This window comes from Cornus florida, unplaced genomic scaffold, assembly GCF_030987335.1.
Source record: "Cornus florida cultivar Cherokee Brave unplaced genomic scaffold, ASM3098733v1 CherokeeBrave_3.0.0_Hap2_Chr09, whole genome shotgun sequence".
NCBI lineage: Eukaryota > Viridiplantae > Streptophyta > Magnoliopsida > Cornales > Cornaceae > Cornus > Cornus florida.
Window position 1 is genome coordinate 46940466 of NW_026775579.1, and position 9764 is coordinate 46950229.

Here is a 9764-nt window from a genome sequence, read left to right on the forward strand (position 1 = left end):
TAAAGCTTTGAAGCTGTGTGAATTTTAGAATAAATTCAACCTTGAGAGTTCTTGAATTTGTAGAATAGTGAGGCTAGTAATTTCTTGTGTAACTGTCTGCAAATTTTAGAAGTCTTAAGCTTCCACCACCCATGTGTTGAGTTTGAACGTTTAACCTTATCTTCAAATGACTTAGGCAATTGTAATTCCAATTCCATTTTCCACTCAAGTTACAGATCCTGGGAGTGGTATAGATTAACAGCTTCATTGAAGATAACTTCCAAGTTAGCTTTATCATTTTGATCTTAATGAAATGTTTCTTATACCTTCTGTCAAAGACTTTCTTCCACCTTTCTTACAAGGCATGAGAGGTTGAACACCCTTTTGTTGAATCTTCAGCCCCTTTCTTCTTGTGCCTGAGTTTATTTGCAATGGAAACCACCTCATCAGCTGAATGTTTATCAAATTCCATTTCATCTATCATGATCATTGGAGAGCTTTCATCTTCTTTTATTTCCTTCCACAAGAATTCCTTTGACCTTGGCATTACAGTGTTGAACACAATAAGAGAGAAGGAGAGTAAAGTTGAAAGTTCACACTTGAAGGCTTTAATACTAATATTCTTTTCATCCACATCTCTTTGAGCTGGAACTTCAAAGTCTTCATTTCCATCATATATTAAATTGAGTGAGTCCCACACATCCTTGGAGGATTTACAGTTTTTAACTTTAATGAGTTCATGATACTTGAGACCACTGAATAGAATCTGTCTTGCCCTTGAATTATTTGACATTTCTTCTTCAGTGAGCTTAGATACCCCTTTTGTGGTAGCATGCCACACATTATAGGATTGTGACATTAGATATGCTTCAATCTTGATTTTCCAAGTGTCAAAATTAGCACCATCAAACAAAGAAGCTTGGTGAATGTATTGACCATCTTCCATTGACCCAAGTCTTTTACTATAGGATTGTTAAGTCCTTAGATATACAAACCAGTGGCTCTGATACCAATTGTTGGACTAAGAGGGGGGGTGAATTGGTCTTACTTAAACTTTTTCTTCTTAATCAACAAAACCAATCAAACACAAATTAGGCACAAAACACAAGATATACAAGGAAACCCTTTCAATAGGGAAAAACCTTGGTTCTTAGCCTTAGCCAATAAAAGCCTCCACTAGTAGTATGAACCTTGTTACACACTCAGCTATCTCACTCACTACACACACACCCTTATACAAGAATAGATATTAGCTTTCACAACCAATCCATACACCCTAGCTCACCATCTTCACTTGCTGCATGCAAGTAGTTACTCACTCAGCTGCCCCACTTTCTAACCACCTTGTACTCACTAGGACAATGGCTTTCACAGCCATTACACACATACAAGATCAAACAATGTACACACAGGCACTCCCCCAGTCCACAGCCCCTTTGCTTGGACACTAAAGCTCTTAATAGCTAATCAACAATGAAAGAAGGTGTAAACACACCAATTACAATATACTTAAGCTGCAACACAAGATAAGAATAAATACACAGCCTTAAGTACCATACATCACAAGAAACCCTAGCTTCCACTTCATTGCAACAAAAAGGGTAAAACTGTCGATACACACTGCAGCTTCACTTGATGCTTTCCCACAACCTTCACACAATCAAATACATAAGCTTAAATGGAGTACACAAGTAGATAAGTAAGGTTGATCAATAATAGCTCCCAAAAGGCTAAAACCCTAAATTCAAGGGTAATAAAGTAACTTCACAATGAAGCTCCAATAATGGCCTACAACAGACTTCCACAGCTCTGTATAGCCAATATATACTTGCACAGATGTCTTCTTCAATTGTTTTAGCAAGGTAAAACAAAATTATAGCTCAATAGATTAAAACCCTCAAATCAAAGGTAAAAAGGTAACTACACAATGTAGCTTCAGTTCAGCCCTATAAACACCTCCCAAGGCTTTTTATTAGCAAAGTATACTTGATTAAATGATAAGCACAATTCAAACAGCAAGTAATAACACTTTTCTTCATAAATAGCCTGAAGTTCACCAAACCCTAAACTTTCAAGCTTCAAAGGGCAACTCTGTAATTCAGCCTTAATTACACCCCAAACTTTACTCCCCTAGTCTTCAATAGTTAATATTCAATTGCTCACACATTGAACACATTAAACAAAGGAAGGTATAACAAAGTGTAGCTCACAGCAGCAACTTGACAATTAAAAAGGCTGATTATTAGTTTTGCCAAACACTACCTTAAGAGGCTTCAATTCCTCAACAACCAAAGTCTTCCACAGGTTGAAAAACATGTATTACACTTGTTTTAAACTAGGGACATGATACATCAAAAAGGGGAATAACACAACAGCTCACAAACTAGCAAAAAGTAACTCACAGCAGGTGTATTTTGCTTTTACTATAACAATTTGGTTTAAGGGGTACTTTGGTCAATTCGTGACTGAACTTGCTTGTGAATTTAACTCCCTCAGTTCTCTTTCATATTATAACACTTGCTCCAATATTCATTTCACATAATATAGCAAAATGTTATCAATTAAAAGTTCCAAATCATCTTAGTATTCAGTTTTCTGCTGTAACACTGTTCTTAGGGGTAAAAGTGGAATTTCACAGCACCATGGACCTGAGCTTGACACCCTCAATTATATATTAGTAGTATATTGGTGCTTAGATGGTTGTCACAGAAGTACAAATCCCACAGAGCAATTTCAGTTCACAGAATATACAAATATCAGCTCAAACCCTTTGTTAGCAAGGTTCACAAGTTCATAACTGAACACAATCACTTCTCAGCCCAAAACTTAACTTAAATAGCCTCTAATCACCAAGCTAAGCATGCTCAGATGATAGTTAATTAAAGAATAGCACAATCCCAACAAGTTTAGTTCAGTTTTAAAATTATAAACCAAAAAATCACAGCATACTAAGGTTTTGAGGTATGAAAGATTATACCAGCTGCTATGAAGTCTAAAGCACCTTCGGTAATTGTAATTAATCAAAATACATTTGCTCAAACCTTATTTCAGCTCCTAAAGCAACCACAGTAGTTTTGGCCCTCCTTAACCTCCATTTGAACTAGAAAAACAGCTACATCCAGCCCTCTTCTTCATCTTCAGATTATAAACATTTACTGGTGCATTTCACAGAATAAATTCAGCCACCTTGACACAATAATCTCTCAAGAAAAATGTCTTCATTTGATATCTCGAGAGTTCTTTCTTTTCAACTTATTTTGTAGCACTTTTCTTAGAGGAAGTAGGCCTTTCACAAACGCTATAACAACATATATATAAGGTCCTTATTCTAGCCCTATAATGGATAAGACCTTCTTACATTAGCCAATAAATCTTAGCTGCTGTTTTCTCTTTATAAGGCCATACTGCCACGTGGCAGCAAGCTGTTCACAGTGCTGAATTGTCAATGCTGCCCTTGAAGACTCCACATGTCACACACTATTTTGCAGCCACGTTTAAGTCCTTAGAATTGTACCTATCAGCTCTAATACACAATGCACTATCTTAGAAACATATAGGCTATCCATATACTTGTGTAGAATAACATAAATGCCCCTTGTGCCCTTGTAGTTACCAAACAGCCCTTAGTAGATAGTACATCAAATCACTTGTTCTTTTAACATTAAAAGAGCAAAACCAATAGAACAAACAGATACAACTGTTCTAAGACTATTCTCACCCCATCCTTATGGACAGTATCTGGCGGAGCCCTTCCGAACATAAGAATGGAGATCATGTAATGGTGTTCCAAAGTTTTTTATAAATGAATGTTTTCATAGTCTATTCTTAGGAAAGATTGATTGTTTGCAAAATTAGTTAAAATAGTTAGAGTAGGTAGGTGGATAATCCATGCTAACTGCAGATAGGTTATAGTTAACTGCAATTTATAAAATATCTTTCTTTAAAAACTGAATTGAATGAATGTTATTGAATTCAATTCATTTGAAATATAAATTGTTAAATCCCCAGAGTTGAATAGTTAACTATAATATGAAGGTTTTGGTGAAGTCAAAGCCCTAACACTTTTCTCTCTCTGACCACTTTAGTTTAATTTCAGGTTAATTTTATTTTATGTTCATGGCAACCAAATCAACCAAATCAATTTAACCAGTTACCTGTAAACCAAGAAATAAGTTTCATTAGTTAAAAACAATGCAAAGAACACTTATCTCCCTGTAGGATCAACACCCTCTATATAGTAATATCCTACAAAGATTCGTGCTATTGCAAGTGGTAATAAACTAAACACATCATGGTACAAAACTTGGATGAAGGAAAAATAGTACAGTATGCCAATACCTTTTCGATCAATTGTTCCCCCTTATTATTGCATTAGTTCAATCCTAAAGAACCTTTAGTTAATGCATTCCAATATTGTGCACCAGTTTCTTCAATGTTGTAGTTGGAAGCATTTTAGTGAGTAAATCTGTTAGATTTTCACATGAACATATCTTCTGAATATCATTATCACCCTTTTTCTAGCGTTCATGTGCATAAAAGAATTTTGGTGAGATGTGCTTGGTCCTGTCACTTTCAATATACCTTTCTTTCATCTGTGTAATGCATGACCCTTCTTTCATATGTGTAATGCATGCCACATTATCTTCATATAATACTATTAGGCTATCTTTTATTGATGAGAAACCTCATGTTATTCGAAGAAGCTGTATCATAGACCTCAACCAAATGCATTCCCTGCTTGCCTCATAAATTGCAAGTATCTTAGAATGATTTGAAGAAGTTGCAATTATTGTCTGTTTTATAGATTTCCATGATATAGTAATGCTGCCACAGGTAAACACATATCCTATTTGTGAATGACCTTTTATGTGGATTAGAGAGATAACCAACGTCTGCATATCCAATTAATTGAGAATTTAGTTCTTTTGAATAAAAGAATCCTATATCAATTGTAATACGAAGATATCGTTATGTGTTTGATTTCATTCTAATGTCTGCGGGTTTGTGCAGAACTATACCTTGCTAATAAATTAACTAAAAAGACTATGTTAACTGAAAAGACTATGCCAGGCCATGTGTAATTTGCAAGATACATAAGATGTGATACCCCCAAATTTTCGAATGCGGGTTGGCCAGGCCCATACCCCGAAGACCTGGAGATATCAAAACAATGTTACAATAATCGATCACAGAATACAAAATGATAAATGAAGAATAAATAAAATACTAAAAGGAAAACTAAAATAATACTTAAATCCTTAAAATAAATTTATTTAAATAATAAAATGCTCTAATACAATAATCCTCCAAAATACAACTCGGGAATCCATATCATGTGGACCCTTAATAAAAATCCCAACCGAAATAAATAATAGTGATAACTGTCTACATCTATAATAATGAAAACATAAAGTAGAATCCTATGTCTAGAAGAGTGATGATACTTGGCCTCTACTCTGCACGAACCTTGTACTGACATGGACCTGAAAAATAAATAAGGGTTCAGGCCCACAAATAAGTTCTTTCTACTACATCCTATAGAGACCTAATGAACGAATACATCCTAGTCAACTCATGCAATATCTACACAATCTGTATATACATATAGATACACACTAAAGGACTCTCACTAGACTATAGGACAGACTCAACTAGATAGTAGGCAACATGCAAAATGCACACTAGGTGGGCATGAGTACCATCATCTACCAGGGCACACAACAATCCATTATATCCAGTTATGCATCCCCAAGGCAATACACACTCCCTAACCACTGATCTTGAGATCTCAAACTCATATCATGGCACATATCCATATATATAAATCAATATCCTTTCCAAAACATAAAACATCCTATCTCCCATAATCTTTCAATGGCATGTCATCTACATATGAATCCATGACCTGATACGAGGTATGAGACTAAACTTATTAGATAACTCATCCTTAAAATATCCAAATCTATCATCCATACCCCGACAATGGCATTACAAGGAATGAGACTAAACTTATTATCCAGCTTATCCATAGTATGCTCCTGTATCCTGACAATTGTGCATAAATCCGAAACCATAATCCGACAATGGTTCCCAATCCAATAAATGATGCAAGCATGTATGTACATCAAATAATTCAGAAATAAACATGATATTAATCATACAAATATCCATTACATTTAATTAAGCAAAATACAACAATTCTAAATAGCATGTAATTAATTTACAAAAGAGGTAATTAACTTACATCTCAATTAAATTGCATAAACCTCCATATTATTGAATATTATTGTATATTATGCATTCTGGGAAATAATTAGGTCCACTTAAATCCTCCAATACTAGCTAAGTAGCTTTGTAAACCCTTGAAAACAAAATAAACACAAAAATACATGATGCCTATCTTTTTCCAGCAAAGGAGTCGGTTCCCTTGAAAAAGGAGCCGGCTCTCAACCTAAGAACCAAAAAATTATTAAGGGAGCTGCCTCTCGACCTCCTGCCCTCTTTCTTCTCTGACTCTGACCACCTTAAAATGTTCTGATCTCCTTCGTTAAGGATCTTAAACGTCTGTTCTAAGTCCCAAATGATCCCAATTAATTATTTAAAGTCATTACGCATCATTAGAATGATTTAAAACAAGTTTTCATGCATCAAGCTTCAAGATCAAGTAAATATATATACATAAATATACACACATGATCGTTTTTACTGTATAATTATCCTAAGATTGACTTAGATATGTACTGAACACGAAGCCAAAGGAGAAGAGTAGAACAAGAACTTGCCTTAAGGGTTTTGAAATGAAAACCCAACTCCTTCCTTCTCCGGCCAACTCTTCAATGTCGGCAGTCTTAGATGCCACCATCCTCCTTTCTGCTACTCTCATTCGTCATGCACGAACAGCTTCTTCTTCTCTTCATTGATCCAATCTTTTCATCCCTCACGCGGCCTTCTTTTTCCCTTCTCCTACTCACGGTTTCTCTCTCTAATATCCTTTCTCTATATTTTTGCCTCTGTCTACTATCTAAAACTCATGTAAATATTAGCCTTCTCCAGACCAATATACTCAATAATATATTAATAATAATATTATTATGTATATACCATATATATTTATAATAATTGGCCTTGTGATTCCTGTTTACATGCTTGATTTGACAAATCATTGTTTGTGTTAGTTTGATTCTTCCATTAACTCTATATGCTGATTACATGTCTATGTGTAATTAATCTAAGGATGTGCTTTTGATTAGATGTTAAAGATTAATTCGTTCATTAATTCTCTATGTTAATTGCATGTCTATGTGTGATTAGAGGATTATACTCAACACTAGATTCCATTGTTATTTAGGTTTAGTAATGGCCATGGCATGGTTTTTATTGGATGGGATTGTTGATTAATTTGATGGGTTATACTTTATCTTGATGGGTTGTGCTACAAATTAGTTTACTTGTCATTAGGTAGACAATCTATGCTTGAATTGATAATCCACACTTATTATATGCAAATTCCATTATCCTCTTGATTAATGTATGCTCTCATTAGATGCAATTGTGATTAGTTTGATGGAGTATGCTTAGGCTTGATGGGTTGTTCTAGACCCTAGTTTACATGTCATTAGGTAGACAATTCATACTTGCATTTGATAATTCATGCATACTTGATTGCAAGTTTTTTAGTGATTGAAGGTACATTTAAATTGCAATAATGTTCCATCCATTAATGGAAAGCAAGTAATTAATTGCATGAGCTTAGTGGTGATTCCAATAAACCCTAAGAATTCTCTTCTATCTCTTAAACCCCTAACTCTAACTTAGTTTATTTTCATTGCATTTTAATTTAATTGTTCACTAGCTTAATCAACCAACCAACTCTTTTATTCTCTCTCTCTCTCCTATGGTAATCACTTGTTAAGACCAATTGTCTTATTTAAATCCAAGCCAAAGGTCTCTTGGGTTTGATCCCTACTCACTATATACTTCATTATAGTAGTAGTGGTTTTTAGAAATGTAAATTTGACTCTTTGATAATTCTTTCAAAAAGGCTTTTCCTAAACCACACCTTCAAACATCTCATTTTGATTAAAGGAAAAATGACCCCCACAAAAGGGCTTGATCAATATACTTCGTGCCTGTGTCCTTGATTTTAAGGGCAACTGGGAGGATTATTTGCCACTTGCAGAGTTTGCCTACAACAATAGTTTTTAGAAGACTATTAGTATTGCACCGTTTGAGGCGTTGTACGGCCGACCATATCGATTTCCTGTTTGTTGGTTAGAGGTTGGTGAGAGCAGATTTTTGGGTTCTGAATTTATCAAGGATATCTCTGAGAAGATTGCTCTTATTCATGACCACATGCGCACTGCCCAGAGTAGGTAGAAGAGTTATACAAACCGTCGTACTCGCAGTTTAGAGTTTCAGGTAGGGGGATCAGGTGTTGTTCAAAGTGTCTCCCATGAAGGGAGTAATGTGCTTTGGGAAGAAGGGGAAGTTATCACCACGTTTTGTCGATCCTTTTATGATTTCGGATCGAGTCAAAGCCGTAGCTTATCAGTTAGCACTTCCGGATCATTTACATTAGATCCATAATGTCTTCCACGTGTCTACGTTACGGAAATTTCTATAAGATAAGGATCGCTATTAGTATATAGATGTTGGCGAAATTGAGTTGTAGCTGGATGCGACATATGCTGAACCACCATGCTGTATTCTTAATCGTCGTGATCAGTTGTTTCGCAATAAGACTATTCCCCTTGTGCATGTTCAATGGAGCCATTATAATGAGGCCGAGTCCATTTAGGAACGGGAAGATGTCATCCGTTCAAAATTTCCAGAAATGCTGAACTAAAGTAAAAGAGTGAATTCCGAAGACGGAATTCCTTTGTTAGGGGGGAAGAATGTTATACCCCTAAATTTTACAAGGTTTTTATTTATTTGTTTTATATTATTTTATTTGTCTACGTGTCTATTTAAATTGTTTGTGCATTTGTTTTAGGGTTTTAATTGTTTGTCATTTAAATGCTAATTATTTAGTGTTTATTTTATTATACTTTTTTTATCTACTTCGCTATTGTTTTGGAGTGTTTATTTATTTGTCATTTCAATGTTAATTATTTAGTGAAAATTCTTTAGTTAATTGTAAATTTTTTTCATTGGTGTTATTTTATATATTTTTTAAGTTAGCTGTATGGATGGATAGATATATATATATATATATATATATATATATCTATTACTTGTATTATTTAGTTATTATGTTCTTAACTATTAATTAACACCTAAACAAAGTAACCTATACAGCATCAAATGACACGGCTGTTTTATTAGGATTAGTTTGTTTTGGTTTATTATGTTATTAAGTTAGTATATATCTATTACTTGTATTATTTAGTTATTATGTTATTAAATATTAATTAACACCTAACACAAAGTAACCTATACAGCATCAAATGACACGGTTGTGTTATTAGGATTAGTTTGTTTTGGTTTATTGTGTTATTAAGTTAGTATATTATTATATATATATTTTTTTTAGTGGTAGACGTTTTATTTGGTTAGTATTGGTGGGTTAGTGATTTTGTCTGGGCTTATTAGTGGGGTGTTAGATTAGAAATAGGTTAGTTTATTATTATTATATATATTAGTATTGTTCTGTAGAATTGGGATTGCAAAGAAAACAAAACAGAGAGGGGCGGTGAGAAAAAGAAGAAGAAAGAAATAAAGAGGAAGAGAGAAAAAAGAGAAGAAAAATGAGAGTGGTGAGGCCGAAAGCAGCAGAGGTAGACGAC

The 9764-nt window shown here is 34.3% G+C and overlaps 1 long non-coding RNA gene across 1 annotated transcript; it reads right to left on the reverse strand.

Annotated features, from left to right (window-relative positions):
- Positions 1 to 1126: 1126 nt before the first annotated feature.
- On the reverse strand, positions 1127 to 3327 carry LOC132273806 (uncharacterized). The gene is made up of 2 exons (XR_009470258.1): positions 3021 to 3327; positions 1127 to 1629 (listed from the first exon to the last, which is right to left on the reverse strand). It is a non-coding gene; the product is annotated as an uncharacterized LOC132273806 (long non-coding RNA).
- Between the last annotated feature and the right edge of the window lie 6437 nt (positions 3328 to 9764).